The sequence below is a fragment of the Mustelus asterias genome (assembly GCF_964213995.1).
Source record: "Mustelus asterias chromosome 26 unlocalized genomic scaffold, sMusAst1.hap1.1 SUPER_26_unloc_6, whole genome shotgun sequence".
NCBI lineage: Eukaryota > Metazoa > Chordata > Chondrichthyes > Carcharhiniformes > Triakidae > Mustelus > Mustelus asterias.
This window is the reverse complement of record NW_027590113.1, coordinates 774865-792999: the sequence shown is the minus strand read 5'-3', so window position 1 is coordinate 792999 and position 18135 is coordinate 774865. Positions and strand designations below refer to the sequence as shown.

Sequence of the window (18135 nt, the reverse complement as noted above, 5' to 3'; positions counted from 1 at the left end):
ACAGTCCAAATTGGTGAACACTCGATGGGCCAAATGGTCTCCTTCTACACTGTGAGAATTCTATGATTCTATAAACATGCCACAAGAATTCCATCATTACTGACGAGGGAACCCAGCGCATCAGTGCCACCTTCAGCCAGAAGTGCTGAGTAGAATGATTAATCTCGGCCTCCTCCTGAGGTCCCCAGCATTACAGATGACAATTTGATTCACTGCATGTGAGGTAAAGAAATGACTGAAGGCACTGCGTACTGCAAACTCTGTCAGCCTGGCAGTACCTCTGCAATGGTACTGAAGAATTGAGCTCCATTACTAACCATTCCCCTAGCCAAGCTGTTCCAGGACAGCTACAACACAGGATCTACCGGACAATGTGGACAAAAACAGGGCAAATCCAATCTGATGAATTGCTGCTCCATTAGTCTGTTCTTGATCATCAGAAAAGTGTCATCCTTCCAGTGCCTCATGAACATCACTGCAGGAGTTCCTGAGGGTGATGTCCAAAGCCCAACCACCTTCAATTGCTTTATCAATGACCTTCCTTCCATTATAATGTCAGAAGTGAGGATGCTCACTAATGATTGCACAATGCTCAGTGCTGTTCACAATTCCTCAGAGACTGAAGCAGTCCATGTCCATAAACAGCAAGACCTGAACAAAACAGAAAATGCTGGAAAGGCTCAGCATGTCTGACAGCTTCTGTGGAGAGAGAACAGCTAACGTTTCGAATCTGGATGACTCTTCATCAGAGCTAACGTCTTAAGGTCTGAAGAACGTTCAGGCTTAACCTGATAAATGGCAAGTAATGTTTCACTACGCAAATGCCAGGCAAGGACCATCTCCAACAGACGGGAACCGAACCATAATTCCCTTTACATTGAATGGCAGCACCATCGCTGAATCCTCGACCATCAGCATCCTGAGTGGTGGGGGCGCACTGGGACCATTGAACAGACACTGAACTGTAAACACTATGGCTCCAAGGGTAGATCACAGTTTGGGAATTCGGAGATGAGGAACTCGCCTCCTGTCTCGCAAATTTTTCCCACCATCTCCAAGGCACAAGTCAGCAGTGTGATGGAATCCGCTCATCTTGCAGGATTGAGTGCAGCTTCAAAAACACTGAAGAAGCTCATCCATGGAAAAGGAGCCCACTGGATCAGCTGGCCATTAACCAAACTAAACATTGACTGTCTCTACCACTGACGCACAGTGGCAGTATTTTACCACATACAAGGTGGAATGTAGCAGCTCACCAAGGTTCCTGAGCCAGCATCATCCAAACAGGCACTATCCATCACCGAGATGGGCAAGGATATCAGAAGGATGGAACACCAACCAACTTCAGATTTCTTTCCAAACCACACACCATTCTGACTTGGAATATATTGCTTTTCCATCACTGACGCGGGATCATAATCCCGGATGTCCCTTCCTAACGGTTTTAAGAACAGAAAAACATAAGAAATTGGAGCAGGAGTAGGCTATTTCCCCCTCGAGCCTGCCCCGCCATTCAATAAGATCATGGCTGATATGAAGTGGATCAGTTCCACTTACCCGCCTGATCCCTATAACCCCTAATTCACTTACTGATCAGGAATCCATGTATCCGTGATTTTAACATATTCAACGAGGTAGCCTCCACCACTTCAGTGGGCAGAGAATTCCAGAGATTCGCCACCCTCTGAGAGAAGAAGTTCCTCCTCAACTCTGTCCTAAACTGACCCCCCTTTATTTTGAGGCTGTGCCCTCTAGTTCCAGCTTCCTTTCTAAGTGGAAAGAATCTCTCCACCTCTACCCTATCCAGCCCCTTCATCTTATAGGTCTCTATAATATCCCCCCTCAGCCTTCTAAATTCCAACGAGTACAAAGCCAATCTGCTCAGTCTCTCCTCATAATCAACACCTCTCATCTCTGGTATCAACCTGGTGAACCTTCTCTGCACTCCCTCCAAGGCCAATATATCCTTCCGCAAATAAGGGGACCAATACTGCACACAGTATTCCAGCTGCGGCCTCACCAATGCCCTGTACAGATGCAGCAAGACATCTCTGCTTTTATATTCTGTCCCCCTTGCGATATAGGCCAACATCCCATTTGCCTTCTTGATCACCTGTTGCACCTGCAGACTTGGTTTTTGCGTCACATGCACAAGGACCCCCAGGTCCCTCTGCACAGCAGCATGTTGTAATTTCTTTCCATTTAGATAATAATCCAATTTGCTCTTATTTCTTCCAAAGTGAATAACCTCGCATTTGTTAACGTTATGCTCCATCTGCCAGATCCTCACCCACTCACTCAGCCTGTGCTAATCTCTCTGCAGACCTTCTACGCCCTCCACACGATTCACTTTTCCACATCTTTTTGTCGTCTGCAAACTTTGTTACCCTACACTCAGTCCCCTCCTCCAGATCGTCTATATAAATGGTAAATAGTTGAGGCCCCAGTACCGATCCCTGCGGCACGCCACTAATTACCATCTGCCAACCAAAAAAGCACCCATTTATTCCGACTCTCTGCTTCCTGTCGGATAGCCAATCCCCAATCCATGCTAACACCCTACCTCCAACTCCGTGTGACCCAATCTTCTTCAGCAAACTTTTGTGAGGCACCTTATCAAACGCCTTTTGGAAATCCAAAAACACCGCATCCACCGGTTCCCCTCTGTCAACCACACTAGTCACATCTTCATAAAAATCCAACAAGTTCATCAAGCACGACTTTCCCCTCATGAATCCATGCTGCGACTGCTTAATCGAACCATTCTTATCCAGATGGCCTGCTATTTCTTCTTTAATGATGGATTCCAGCATTTTCCCAACTACAGACGTTAAGCTAACCGGCCTGTAGTTACCTGCCTTTTGTCTATTTCCTTTTTTAAACAGCGGCGTAACATTAGCTGTTTTCCAATCCGCCGGCACTACCCCAGAATCCAACCAATTTTGATAAAGAACCACGAGATGTACCAGATGCTCTGCAGAATTTAAGAAGATGGCTCACCACCTCCTTCTCAAGGGCAATTGGGGATGGGCTGCACGTGTTTGCATTGCCAGTGATACCATCATCCCATGAAAGAATTAATAAAGACAAGCGTTATCCACTGTAGGGATGGGTAATTGTGCCTGTGTGGAACCCAAACCCAGTCACAGAAGAGAGAAAAAACAGCTGCGACAGGAGAATTTGTGTGACCACTGAGCAGGCCAGAGGAATTCTGAAGGAAGATCTGGTGGAACTATTCAATATACTCAGCGAAGGTCTCAAATGTCCTGGTGTTTTGCTGTGCGCTAAACAACCTGGAGTTAGAGTGGAGAAGCTTTCAACAAAGTGTGATGCAATATAATGTTGATCAGATGCTTCGTGCTGAGGAACCCCATGGACCACTGACCAGGGACATGGGATATGTGTCAGGGAGGATGGAGATTCAGTAATACAGACATGTTTTCCATGAACCTTAACTCACACAGCCATTCAGTGTAATAAATCTTCCACCATCTCCAGCACTGTTGCTGTTTCTGTGAATGTTTTATAATTTCCCTGGGGCCGTCATTACATGAAACAAAGGTATTGGAATTGTATTGACCTCATTCAGTGCTGTACTTCCCGTCTCTCATTCCCAGTGAACTGTTAAAGACCTAGTAATGTGGTGAAGGATTTTTTTTTAGTGGTCCTCCATCTCTGGATTTATTAAAAAGACACACATTACAAAGTGACAGCTGACAACAAAGGAGAACCCTGTGAAAACCAAGGAAGCAGCCCCACCATGACAACCACCCCCATCCCCGCACTTTCCGCTGAGCGAGGGGCAGGATCTTTATCTCTCTCAAAGAACAAAGAACAATGCAGCACTGGAAAAGGCCCTTCGGCCCTCCAAGACTGCACCGATCATGTGTTCCTAACTGGACAATCCGTTTGTATCCCTCTATTCCCAGTCTGAACATGTGGCTATCTAGATAAGTCTTAAATGATCCTAGCGTGTCTGCCTCAACCACATTGCTTGGCAGTGCATTCCACGCCCCCACCACCCTCTGTGTAAAATACGTCCCCCGCATATCTGTATTGAAATTTCCCCCCCCCCCCCCGCCCCTTACATTGAACATGTGACCCCTTGTGTTTGTCATTTCTGACCTGGGAAAATGCTTCCAGCTGTTCACCCTATCTATGCCCTTCATAATTTTACAAACTTCTATTAGGTCGCCCCGCAACCCCCGTCTTTCCAGGGAGAACAACCCGAGTTTACTCAATCTCTCCTCATAGCTAATATCCTCCGTTCCAGGCAACATCCTGGTAAACCTTTTCTGTACTCTCTCCAAAGCCTCCACGTCCTTCTGGTAGTGTGGCGACTAGAACCGGATGCAGTTTTCCAAATGTGGCCTAACCAACGTTCTATATAACTGCAACATCACATGCCAACTTTTATGTGGGGGTAGGGCCTGGGTGGGATTGTGGTCGGTGCAGACTCGATGGGCCGAATGGCCTCCTTCTGCACTGTAGGGTTTCTATGATTTCTATGATTTCTATGATACTCTATGCACCGTCCAATAAAGGCAAGCAAGCCATATGCCTTCTTCACCACTTTTAACAGCTGTGCTGCCACCTTTAAGGATCGTGCAGACCCAGATCGCTCTGTGTGCCTATACTCCTGATGGTTCTGCCATTTATTGTATAGCTACCCCCTGCATTTGATCAACCAAAATGCATCACTTCGCATTTATCTGGATTAAATTCCATCTGCCATTTCTCCACCCAATGTGCCAGCCTATCTATATCCGGCTGTATTCTCTGACAATGTTCATCACTATCTGCAACTCCAGCAATCTTTGTGTTGTCCGCAAACTTACAAATCAGACCAGCTACATCTCCTTCCAAATCATTTATGAATGTCACAAACAGCAGAGGTCCCAGTATAGAGTCCTGTGGAACACCACTAGTCACAGACCTCCAATCAGAAAAATACCCCTCCACTGCTACCCTCTGTCTTCTATGGCCAAGCCAGTTCTGTACCCATCCAGCCAGTTCACTTTTGTTCCCGTGAGATTTAACCTTTTGCACCAGCCTGCCATGAAGGACCTTGTCAAATGCTTTAATAAAATCCATATAGACGACATCCACGGCCCTTCCCTCGGCAATCATTTTTGTCACCTCCTCAAAAAACTTAACCAAATTTGTGAGGCATGACTTCCCTCGTACTAAAGCATGCTGCCTATCGCTAGTGCGACTATTCAGTTCTATATGTGTGTAGATCCTATCTCTAAGAATCTTCTCCAACAATTTCCCTACTACGAACGTCAAACTCACTGGCCTATAATTACCCGGGTTATCCTTGCTACCCTTCTTAAATAACGGGACCATATTTGCTATACTCCAATCCTCTGGGACCTCGCCTGTGTCCAATGAAGAAACAAAGATTTATGTTAAAGGCCCGGCAATTTCATCTCTTGTCGATGACCGTGGCCTTTGTCCTCGGATTTCCTGAGTCCTGGAAGGATCCGGCCGACTTCGGCTCCTCTGCACAGATGCTGGAGTTGTCTCTGTCATCATAGCTTCGTAAGGTGCTTGTGTCACAGGCGCAGCAGAAGAGGACCCACTGCCCACACTAGGGGCCTCCTGAGAGGAGCTCCCAAATGCTGCAGGCAGCCGCTCCTATATTTATTCATGGCAAATTGGATCTTACCTGCTCAGCTGGGGAGGTCCTGAAAGTTACTCCAGGCACATTTTCCCACCCCTCCCGCAGCCTGTGTTCCACAGAGCTCATAGAGGTGATGAGAACATGCAGCCCATGTGTATTTCCTGTAGGCGATAGGCTGGATGTAACTCTCCATAAGGTCACCAATCTCTCTGTGGAGGATATTATTTGTGCTCATACCGGAGACATGGTAACACTGCTGGCCTGGATTGACTCCTCCATCCTTTGTGTATGGATACACACAGCCTTTGGAAACTCCACCGGATGTTAAAATACCTTACGCTGCAGCTCCAGTATCTGCCGCCTTGTTAAAGACTCCAGTCAGATTTAATTTTCCTGAGGCTGATTCTGACCTATCCTCTCGAGTGTGAGTGAACTCAGCTATTACTGCCTCCATCAGCTGCTCGGGTTTGTATTTGATACCCAGTGCTGCCAGATTGTAACCCCTTTGCTACTCGTGTGAGACAGTATCTGCTCTGCTGGACATTATGGGGAATAATATGACAGTCCATCCTCTGAAGACCCCTCCTCATCTTCAGAGGTGCACGCCCGTCACCCGCTCACAGCAGCTATTGTTTTTGTGTGAGAGAGTGAAGAATGTTAGAGGGTAATGCACATTTCAACATGTCTTGCAGACTGTTCCTAACCCACACTCCATGTGACCAAAGGTGAATGGACAAGCACCAGGTTTTGTACTCAGCAGCAGTGTCCCGGCTGTGCATATCCATTCACTCAATCTCCCTGGATCCAAAACCCATCTTACCATCAGCGATTGCCCACCCAGCCTCCAGGTCTCCCAGCTCCAGCACTTCATCTTCCATTGGCATAAGGATGGCACAATACAGACACTGTCAGTCTTGGCTCCTTCTCTGACGCTGTGTGCCCTCTTCGACAAGCACGTAAATATCCATTGTTACTCTCCCATCAAAGACACACAAGCCTATCGTGCTGCCAGACTGCCCATCATGGGACCACCAGGATGCTCACTCAGTGTCGGCCGTGCAGCAGTCATCTCTGACTGACCGGAACCCTTCACAGAGCGGATGACATTTTCCTGAAGATTAATGCTGCTGTTTGGACATTGCCAGTGTCTGGGTGGCGGTGTTGTTTTGACAATTTCTCTTTCATCCTTATTCACATATCAGCCTGTAAGTTTAACGCTCACCTTGTCAGAACATATCAGGTTATTGATCCTTTTGCCTCACTGCAGCCACGTGCTGCCTGCTCTGGCCCTCGGCAGTTTCTAACCAGACTTGCTTGGGTTGATGTGACAGGTCCCGTCCTCCACTCCTGAGGGAACAAAACCTCCCTCCAAACCGATATAGCCCTGAGAATTTCCAGGGAACTGTCAGTGAATTGGGTTTATCTGCCTTCTGCAATTTCAGCCCTTTGTTCGTTAACCAGGACTCCCTCACTGCTCCCTTCAGAGCCTTTAAAAGTGCAGGTGGCTGCCTTTAAATCTGGTGCCAGCATTGCCTGAATGGGGCCTTATCCTGCAGCGAGTAGTTACGCTCTGGAATGAACAGGGTTTTGGGGGAAGGTGGGGGAATGACACTTAACGAATTGCTCATTCGGAGAATCAGTGCAGACAGAATGGGCCAAATGGCCTCCTTCTGCTCTGTAATAATCCTGTGATTCGGCCTGTGCTGCCTGAGTGGACGGATTCCCCTAACCTGTCAGATATTAATGTGCCCGTTCTGGCTATGTGTGGAGTTGATTAGTCCATTTGGTTTGATGTAGAATGATGCTAATGTGGAGGGTTTGGTCTTCGTACCGGCTGTGGGGTTCATGGAGTCCCACCTCCTCCCATTGCCTCACGTTTACTAAGTTGTGTCCCTGAAGCTACATGTAACAAATTGTCACTCTCTTTTGGAGAGAAATATTAATATTCCATTGAGGACTAAGGCAAATAACACTGTCCACACTGCGACATCACTAACTTCGAGTTGAAATATCGACACATTTCCAATCATTATCTCCATAGACTTGTTACGGTGCACAATGAGGCCATTTGGCCCATCGTGTCTGCACCAGCTCACCAAATTAGCATTAGGAATTTGTGTCATTCTCCATCCTTTTTCTCGTATCCTCGCTCATTGTTTCTATTCAAATAATCATCTAATTCTTTTTTGACTGCTTCGATTCAGCCGACCTCCACCACACTTCCCGGCTGGAATTCCACACCCGAACCACTGGCAGTGTGAAGAAGGTTTCTCTCACATCATCATCAACCCCACCACACACTCCATTCCTGAGGCACTGATCATCCCATGTCCCTCCCTGTGACTTAGGGTAAGGACATGGGAATCCTGTGCTCTTCCATTTCACCATCATCCTTTTTGTCATTTAGTCACTCCGGCACTTCCAGTTTGTTCTTTCCTTGTCACCTGCCCATCCCAGCTCCCTGTCACTTAAAACAATTTAATTCACTGCTATTTCCAAGTTCTTATTTTAGCTAATTGAACTGAAGCTAATTCTGTTTCTACCTTCACAGATACTGCCTGTCCTGTTGAGAGTTTCCATCATATTTTATTCATATTTCTAATTTACAGCATGAAGAGTATTTTGCCTTCTGTATGAAATGAAATTGTGTTTCTTGATTGTCTCGCGCTGTACATTATTATTGTTAATGATCTTATTCTTCAAAACACTGGATTTACCCTGATTCCTGTTATTTTTCTCTCTCTGATCTCCAGTCCAAATGGTAATAATCTCACCGATTCGTGTGCCGAGGACCTGACCTCTGTTCTCTGTACAAACCAGTCACTGATCGAGCTGAATCTGGGTTACAATAAACTGGGAGATTCAGGAGCGAAACTGCTCTCTGTGACACTGAGGAATCCGGACTGCAAAATACAGAGACTGTAGTAAGTAGCAGGCTGTTTGAGATTGTGTTTATAATAACTGAATATTCAACTATATAACTTGACCATTGGTATTTGATTAAGAAACACTGCCCATTACTATTGGCGTCAGTTATGAATCAGGAAAATTGCTTTTCCTCTGACTCTTGTTGTTTGAAATGTGCCACCGAGTCAGGCTTAAAGGTTTCAAGAATACAGTTTTATTTTAACGAAACTTCGTGGAGAAAAGGCACGAACAAGCAGCAACCCTTCTCTCAATGAGACAATAAGAGCGGTCCACCTTTACACCCTTTACACAATAGATGGACCGGACACTAGCCATTATCACATCGTTGAAATCAAGCCGGTGATCGATCGTTAACACTTCGTTGTCGACAAATACAGACAGATACAGACATAAGCATGTTAACATCGCATTGTTCTATGAATGGGTACATTTTCTACGTCAGTGAACATCAATGGTTTTAGTTTCGGTCTATTCACATAATAATTTACAGTAATTGGTTTTCCTGCAGTTATGTATTCCCGATCCCACCTGTAGCTAATCTCTTTACCGAACCCTATTGTCCTTATCCTATAGAGTGCCTCAAGCCCTGGCTGGCTTCCTGCAGGATTTGATTCCTGCATGTTTAACTTTGAATAGCTGTCTGTCCTTTATGTTTTAATCTCAGGTGTCTGTCCGCAACAAGAGTCTGTGCCCCTTTAATGTCTCTTTCCCAGGTGACTGATTATGTGCCAGGCAGTTATTATTTTTTAAGTGTACTCATCTGTATATTTTTCCCACTTCACTCCTCTTGCTTCTCTCTCTGATTCCTGAGCAATGGTATGTCAGTCCCACAAATCCATATGTCCACAGTGTGGGGAAATAATGTCATGGTGCACCCTCTGAGGTGCTCTCCTCCTCCTCAGATGCGCACAGCTCATGCACACTTCTCCAACATTAGTTTGCACAAGAACAAGCTCACATGTTGCCGACTTCCAGCTTTTTATCATTACTGGACAGCCAACCGACAATTGTTTTCAGAGAAGGATGTCGTCTCCGCACAGTCCAACGGCGGAGAGGTAACCCCAGTCTCTGACAGCTTCCAACACAGCAACACATAAACAGCAAAAACTCCAAATTCAGAGGGGGAAACAGCACTGCTGTTTGTCTTAACTTCAAGCAGTTTCTGAAAGCAAAATTAAAACTAGAATGCTCTATGAAAAATAGCTGTCCCTCAGTCACATGACCTGTCAATCACCCGCAATCGAGCTCTACTCTGCCATCCCAGGGGAAACACTGAAACAACAGAACACTGAATTAGTTGAGATTAAAATCAACATGATGTCAATTATAGTGCTTCAGTAACAATAAAGGAAACCGGCGACAGATAGCACGGTGCCGACAACATAACCTGCAGAGAAACATGATTAAAATAGGGCGGCACGGTAGCACAGTGCTTGGGGCGGCACGGTAGCACAGTGGTTAGCACTGCTGCTTCACAGCTCCAGGGACCTGGGTTCGATTTCCAGCTCGGGTCACTGTCTGTGTGGGGTTTGCACATTCTCCTCGTGTTTGCGTGGGTTTCCTCCGGGTGCTCCGGTTTCCTCCCACAGTCCAAAGATCTGCGGGTTAGGTTGATTGGCCAGGTTAAAAATTGCCCCTTAGAGTCCTGAGATGCGTAGGTTAGAGGAATTAGCGGGTAAATATGTGGGGGTAGGACCTGGGTGGGATTGTGGTCGGTGTAGACTCGATGGGCCGAATGGCCTCCTTCTGCACTGTCGGGTTTCTATGATTTCTAGAAACTAGTAGCAAGAGTTGGCCATACGGCCCTTCGAGCCTGTTCCAGTATTCATTTTGTTCCTGGCTGATCATCGAATTCAACATCCTTCAATATTCAGTATATTTCTTCAAGACATAGTTTGTAACAATATGTACATTCCAACACGTCCTTCAGCCGGTTCCATGTGACCAGTGATGGGCAAACAAGCTCTATGTGTTGCGGGTACCAGAGAGTCTCCTGTGCCCGTCCATTCGACCGCACACTCTCAGCTCCAGAACCAATATCACATTCAGCGATTTTCCACCCTGTCTGCTGTTCGCACAGTTCCAGCGCCGCTGCTTCTAGGTGTAAGGATGGCTGTATGTGGACGCTGTCACCATTTTTAGTTCATTTTCTGACCTTTCGTGCTCTCTTCTACAGGCACATCATGTTCCATTGTTACTCTTCCATCAGAAAACACAAGCCTATGGTGGTGACAACCTGACTGACCATCATGTCTACATAGGGAAAGCCTCTTGCCTGTGACCAGCCCATTAACATAGTGAAAGACTTATCTGACTAACCAGAACCCTGCAGAGAGAGGCTCACATGTCTGATAGTCGATGCTGCTGTCTGGGGATAGCCTGTGTCTGTGTGGGGATGATCTTTCCACAATTTCGCTTCCATTCTCATTCGACCCCATATGCCTCAGCTTATATGTGATAAGATGCTTCACCATCTTGTCAGAGCATAGCAAATTATTCACCCATTTGTCTCATGCAACCACATAAACCACGCCTGCTCAGGTCTCCAGCAATCTCCATCCCGATATCCTTGGACTGATCTGGTAGATATTCTCCAGTCATGAGAGAACAGAAATTTGCTCCAAACTCACGTAGCCTGTGTTCAGTCACCAGGTCTTCCTCACTGGTCTCTCCAGAGCTGCTGCCTATGAAATTGCTGCTGGTGCCGGTATTGCCTGAACCGGAACGTCCCCTGCAGCGAGCGGTTAGTGGCTGGAATTCACTGTCTGAGAGTGAGGTGGAGACACGTTCAGTTGAAAATTTCCAAAGGGCACTGGATTATTATCTGAAAAGGAAGAATGTGCAGGGTTATGGGGAGAATTTGGGGGAATGACACTATTTAAATTGCTCATTCAGAGATTCAGTGCAGACACCGTGGTCCGAATTTGTCTCATTCCACTGCCTTCTCCTCGTATCTTTGCACATTGTTTCATTCGAATATTCATCGACTACCCTCTGTTATGCCTCGAATCAGCCAGCCTCCACCACACTTCCAGGCTCGACATTCCAGACCCGTACTACTGGAAACGTGAAAAAGGTTTCTCTCATATTATCTTCAACAAAACCACTAAATGCATTCCTGAGCCACGGGCCATCCCATGTCCCTCCCTACGTGGGAATTCTGTACTTTTCTCTTTTGCCATCATCCTTTTTGACATTTGATCACTCCGGCGCTTCCATTTTGTTCTTTCCTTACCAGCCGCCCATCCCCAGCTCCCTGTCACTTAAAACAACTTAATTCACTGCTACTTCCAAGTTCTAACTTTAGCTAATTACTCAAACTAAATCTGCTTCTTTCTTCAAAGATATTGCCTGACCTGCTGAGATTTTCCAGCATATTTTATTCATATTTCAGATTGTGGTATTTTGCCTTCTCCATTAACTGAAGTTGTGTTTCTTGAATGTCCCGCATTGTAGATTATTATTGTTAAACTTATTCTTAAATACACTAGGGATTTACCCTGATTCTGTTATTTTTGTCTCTCTGATCTCCAGTCTGTTTGGCAACTATCTCACCGATTCTTGTGCCAAGGACCTGGCCTCTGCTCTCAGAACAAACCAGTCACTGATAGATCTGAATCTCGGTAACAATAAACTGGGAGATTCTGGAGTGAAACTTCTTTCTATGGCCCTGAGGAATCCGGACTGTAAAATACAGATGCTGCAGTAAGTGCCAGACTCTGTGAGATTGTGTTTATAGTAACGGAATATTCAACAATGTAATTTGACCGCTGGTATTTGTACAAAAACACTGCCCATCACTATTGGCGTCAGTTATGAATCAGGAAAATTGCTTTTACTCTGACTCCTGTTGCTTCTCTCTCTGATCCCTGAGCAATGGGATGTCAGTCGCACAAATCGTTATGTCGAGGGTATGGGGGAATAATGTTATGGTGCACTCCCTGAGGTCCTCCCCTCCTCCTCATATGTGCACAGCTCTCCCCTGACACAGCATTTGTGAAAAGGGGGAAAGTGAGTGGATGACAGTTACTGGAGGACAGGACATGGTGTTGGAGTCTCGCTGTTAGTATCAGATGTCAGTACAGCAGCGAGAGGTGAACTTAGTTCCAATGATCAAGATGCAGAATCAGTTTGGATAGAGATAAGAATTAACAAAGTTAAAAAGTTACTTGTGGGAATCATTTAAAGGCTCCTAACAATAGTCACAATCTCCGACACATGAAAAATAATGGGGTCTTGTAAAAACATACTTCAATAATCATGGGTGATTTTAATCTTCATTTACAAAGAAGAACAAAGAACCATAAAACACTGGAACAGCCCCTTCGGCCCACCAAGCCTGTGGCGACTCCTAATCCTTATTCGGGCCCAGTACGTACTGCCCATTCGCGGTTTCTATTCCTCTGTTCGGCTCCTGTTCATGTGTCTGTAAAAATGCATGTTGGCCATTGGTAACATGCCTGCTTCCACCACCTCCTTTGGCAGTGCATTCAAGGCACCCACCACCCTCTTTGTGAATATGTTCCCATAATTGTGTGTACCTCCATCAGGTCACCCCTCAGCCTCCCTTTTTTCAGTGAAAACAATCCGTGTTTATACAACCTCTCCTCAAAACTGAACCATCCTTGACCAGGCAACACTCTGGTAAACCTTCTCTGCACCCTCTCCAAAGCATCCACATCCTTCTGGTAGTGTGGCGAACAGAACTGCAAGCAATATTCAAATGTGGCCAACTAAAGTTTCATACAACTGTAACATAACTTGCCAACTTTTATACTCGATGTTCCGGTCGACAAAGACAAGCATGCTATCTGACTTCTTGACCACCTAATCCATCTGTGTTGTCACTTTCAGGGATCTGTAGACTTGCATGCACAGATCCCTCTGCAGGTCATTGCTCCTATGGCTTCTTCAACTTACTCTATAAATCGCTCAGATTGTCAAAGGTTGAATAGAAGATTCGTTCACAGAATGTATTCAAGCAATTTCTTGGAAAAGCACGTTCCAGTGCCAAAAACACAACAAGCTGTTTTAGGCATGGTGATGTGCAAATGTCTGGCATTTCCAACAAAAATAGATTCCTTTCATTTGAAAAACAGCAGCACAAGTGTTCCAGCCGTTGCTAATTCAAGGACTGTATTAGGTTAGGCGAAGATGTGGCACCGGGGTTGGCACTGCTGCCTCACAGCGTCAGGGACCCGGATTCAATCCAGCCTTGGAGACTGTGGAATTTTCACGTTTCCCCGTGTCTGTGTGGGTTTCCTCTGGCTGCACCTGTTTCCTCCCACAGTCCAACAAATGTGCAGGTTAGGTGGATTGGCCATGATAAATTGCCCGTTAGTGTCCAAGATATGTAGCTTAGATGGGTGAGCAGTGTAAATATGTGGGGTTACGGGAAACCGGGCAACTGCAGATCTATTAGTCTGACATTGATAGTATGGAAAATCCTCTAGTAATCTGGAATAAAGGCAGTGATAACAGAACACTTCCAAATTAATGACAGGATTTGACAGGGCCAACATGGATTTATGAAAGGCTGGCACGGTGACACAGTGGTTAGTATTGTTGCATCCCAGCCAGGGGCCAGGGTTCAATTCCAGCCTTGGGTGACTGTGTGGAGTTTCTAAATTCTCACCGTGTCTGCGTGTGTTTCCTCTGGGGGCTCCTGTTTCATCCCACACTCTAAAGGTATGGCTGGTAGATGGACTGGCCATGGTAAATTTGCCCTTAGTGTCCCAAGATGTGTAGGTTAGGTGGATTAGCCCGAGCAGATTTGTGAGGTTATGGGGAACGGACCTTGGGAAGTTACTCTGTCAGTGTGTCTCGATGGGCCGAATGACGACTTCCTACACTAGGGATTCTATAGTTACATGATTCACACACAAGATGTTATGAAAGAAAATTGGAGCACATGGGATTGGGATGAATATACCAGCATGGATTGAGAACTGATTAGTGGACAGAAACGAGGAGTTGGAATAAATGATTTATTTTTGGGTTGACATCCTCTAACTAGTGGAGTGCCGCAGGGATCAGTGTTTGGGTCTCAGCTATTCTGAAGCTATATCAAGGATATGGATTTGCGGATCAAATATAATATTTCCAAATTTGCGAATAATAGAAAACTAGGTGGAAATCTGAATTGCGAGGAAGATGCAAACATGTTTCAAGGGGATGTGGAGACGCTCAGGGAATGGCCAAACGTTTGGCAGCTGGACGACAAGGTGGAAAAATGTGAGGCTATCTAATTATGTAGAAAAAACAGACATTAAGACAACTCCAAGGTATTTTGATGTCCTTGTTCATGAGGCAATGAAAGCTAAGCTGAGAGCAATTAAGAGAACAAATGGTATGTTAGCCATTATTCTAAGAGCATTTGATTTGAGGAACAGGATGTCTTCCTGCAATTATATGCAGCCTTGCTGAGACCAACCTGGAGTATTGTGTACAGTTTTGGTCTCCTGACCGAAGCAAAGATGTACTTGGCATGTAAAGAAGTTTCACTAAAATAGGTCCAGGGACAGATGTGTTGTCCTGTGAGGAACAAAAACACTTTATTCTCAGGGTTTTACAGGAATGTTAGCTGAACTTATTTAAACCTACACAATTTTACAGGGTTCAATAGGCCAGATGCAGAAATGATGTTTTCCCTTGCTGGAGGGTCTGAAACCTGGGACACAGTCTGAGAATAAGGAGCAGTTATTTAGGCTGAGATGAGGGGTATTTGTTTTCCATTAGTATTCTGGTGAGTCAAGGAATGCAGGGATAATGCTGGGAATGGTGTTGAAGTAGAGGATCAGCCATGGTCACATTGAATAATGGAGTGGATTTGAAGAACAGAATGGATGGCTCCAACTCCTGTTTCTTAATGTTCTTATTGCAATAGGAATGGAAGGTAAGAGTAAGAAGGTTTTGCTGCAGGTTTACACGACCTTCATTAGAACACAACTGGACTAATGTGTATAATGTTGAGCTCTTTACTTAGAAAAGTATAGAATTGTATTAGAACCAGTTCAGAGAAAGTTCACTCGGCTGATCCTGGGATGGAGAGGTTTATTTTATGAGGAAAATTTGAGCAGATTGGAGCAATATCTATGAAAGTTCAGGAGATTAAAAGATGATCGCATTGAGGGGATGAGACAGGGTAGTTGCTGAGAGGCTGTTTCTTCTTGCAAGATAGACCAGAACAAGGGGACAGATTTTAAAATGTAATTGTCAGTCCCTTAAGGCTGAGATGAGGAAAACATTATTTTTTAGATGGTGGCTGGTCAGTGGAATTCTCTCGAATATATTCAAGGCTGAGTTAAGAATGCTTTTGGATTGAGAAGCGAATCAAGGGTTACGGGTGAGCGACAGGGAGAAGAGTTGAGACTATAATTAGATCATCCGTGATTGTGTATGCTCGAGGGGCTGAATGGCCTTCTGCTGTTCCTCGTTATTTTTTTCCAATCTCAATACGTCCTTCAGACTGCTCTCTCTGACCTGTAATGGATACACAAGCTCTATGTTTTGTCCTCACCAGAAGCTTTCCTGTCCCCATTCATTAGGCCACACACTCAACCCATCTCACCAGCAGTAATTACCCACCCTGCCCCCAGACCTTCCTGATCCAGCACTTCATCTTCCATTGGTGTAAGGATGGCAAGACCTGGATGTTTCCACTCTTCTTCACTCATTCCCTGATGATGTTTGCTCTCTTTCCAAACACATAAATTGTTACTCTCTCATCAAACACATGCAGTAGCCCAGGGTTGTCCAACGTGTGGATCAAGGGGCGAATGTGACCCTCGAAGCCCCTCAATGCGGCCCCCGGAGCGAGTTTCCAGAATCTCAGTCACACAGTTCAGTTTGAATGGAAGAATCTGCATGGAGCTGCTCCTCCAATCACATCCCGTTTCTTTCCCATGTTTGCTGCTGATAGGATTTTGAGCCAATCTGCAGCAAATGTGGGAGAGAAACAATTTGTAATTGATGAGGATTAAACTCTAATAATCATCTTTATTTATTACTCATTATTGTGCTCAGCAAGTTGTTTCTTTTCATATCTCAGTTTAGTTTTCAATTGAAATTTCTGCTGTGCCAAACTTTATCATTCTGAAATTTACTCATCATTTACTTACTTGAGTGAGAAAAACATTGACATGTGTTTGCCCACGTGAACATGTTGGTCAACGCTGCTCTAGCCTATGCTGATGCCAGCCTAACGGACATGTCTCTGACAGTCAATGCTGTTGCCTTTGCATTGCCAGTGTCTGGGTGGAGATGTTCTTTCCACAATTTCCCTCTCATCCTTATTCACATATTAGGCTGTGCTGCACTCACCGTGGCAGAACACATCAGGACATTGATCATTTTCCACTCTGTAACCACGTGTCTCAAACCTGCTCACCTCCCAGCAATCTCCATCCAGACTGGCTTGTATCGATGGGATAATCTCCTCCCATCCTGAGGGAACAGGGCCACTCTCCAAGCCCGAACAGCCGGGAAGAGTCCCTCCAGGGAGGAATTAGTGATTGGAGAGCAACCCTTGCTCTGCTTTCTGTAATTTCAACCCCTCATTCAATAAGCAGAGCTCCTTCGCTGCTCCATCCTGAGCTGCTGTTTGAAAGTCCTGCTGGCTGCCTTTGGAGATGGTGCCAGCATTGGCTGAACCGGGACTGCACCCTGCCCAGGCTGCCTCAATGAGCAGCTCCCCCTGCCTGCCAGCCGTTAATATCTGACAATATCACCTTCATAACTCTGCCTCTTCTGCCACATGGACACAGCACCCATTTCCAATCCCCATGTTGGCACTTCAGAGCTTCTGGTAAAATCAGAGCCATTAAATTCAACCTCACCACAAACTGCATTCCCAAACCACTGGCCATCCCATGTCCCTCCCGAGCCACTCCGAGTGAGGACATGGGAATCCTGTGCTTTTGTCTTGTCCCATAATCACTTTTATCATTTAATCACTCCTGTAATTCCAGTTTGACCTTTCTTTGTTTCGTCCTCAGCCACCCACCGCTGTCACTTCAAACCTGTCAATTCACTGCCATTTCGCAGTTCGAATGGAAGCTCAAACATTAACCCTGTTTCTATTTCCCTAACCTGCTGAGCAGTTCCAGTTTATTTATATTTCATTTTCAGCACTGAGTATTTACTCATTCTATAGATGCAAGTTGTGTTTTTGGAATGTCTCATACGTTATTATTGTTATTAACAGTATTATATAAAACACAGGGGATTTAGCCTGATTCGTGTTATTTCTCTCTGTGATGTCCAGTCTCAGTATTAACGCTCTCACAGATTTTTGTGCTGAGGATCTCGCCTTCGCTCTCAGTACAAACCAGTCACTGAGATTTCTGTCCCTGGGATCAAACTCCTTCACAGATCACTCTGTCCCTGCACTCCGCCGACTTATGCTGACCTGCAAGAGTCTGGAGACGATAGAGTGAGTGTTTGTATTAATTCGTAATGTAATAATTAAAATATAAATGGATTTAAGATATATATGGGCCTGAATTTTCCAAGCAGCAGCAATGGTCAGCAGATTGCGGGTATGTGTGAAAATTCCCCCAACCTGAAACTGCTGCATATTT

General features: G+C 45.4%; 1 pseudogene across 1 annotated transcript in view; it reads left to right on the top strand.

Annotated features, from left to right (window-relative positions):
* LOC144482164 (NACHT, LRR and PYD domains-containing protein 3-like) overlaps positions 1-18135 on the top strand; it is a 52556-nt pseudogene that overhangs the window by 31303 nt on the left and 3118 nt on the right. The window contains exons 11-13 of the transcript XR_013495884.1: positions 8380-8550; positions 12089-12259; positions 17820-17987. The product of XR_013495884.1 is annotated as an NACHT, LRR and PYD domains-containing protein 3-like (transcript). The remainder of the gene's footprint in view (positions 1-8379; positions 8551-12088; positions 12260-17819; positions 17988-18135) is intronic.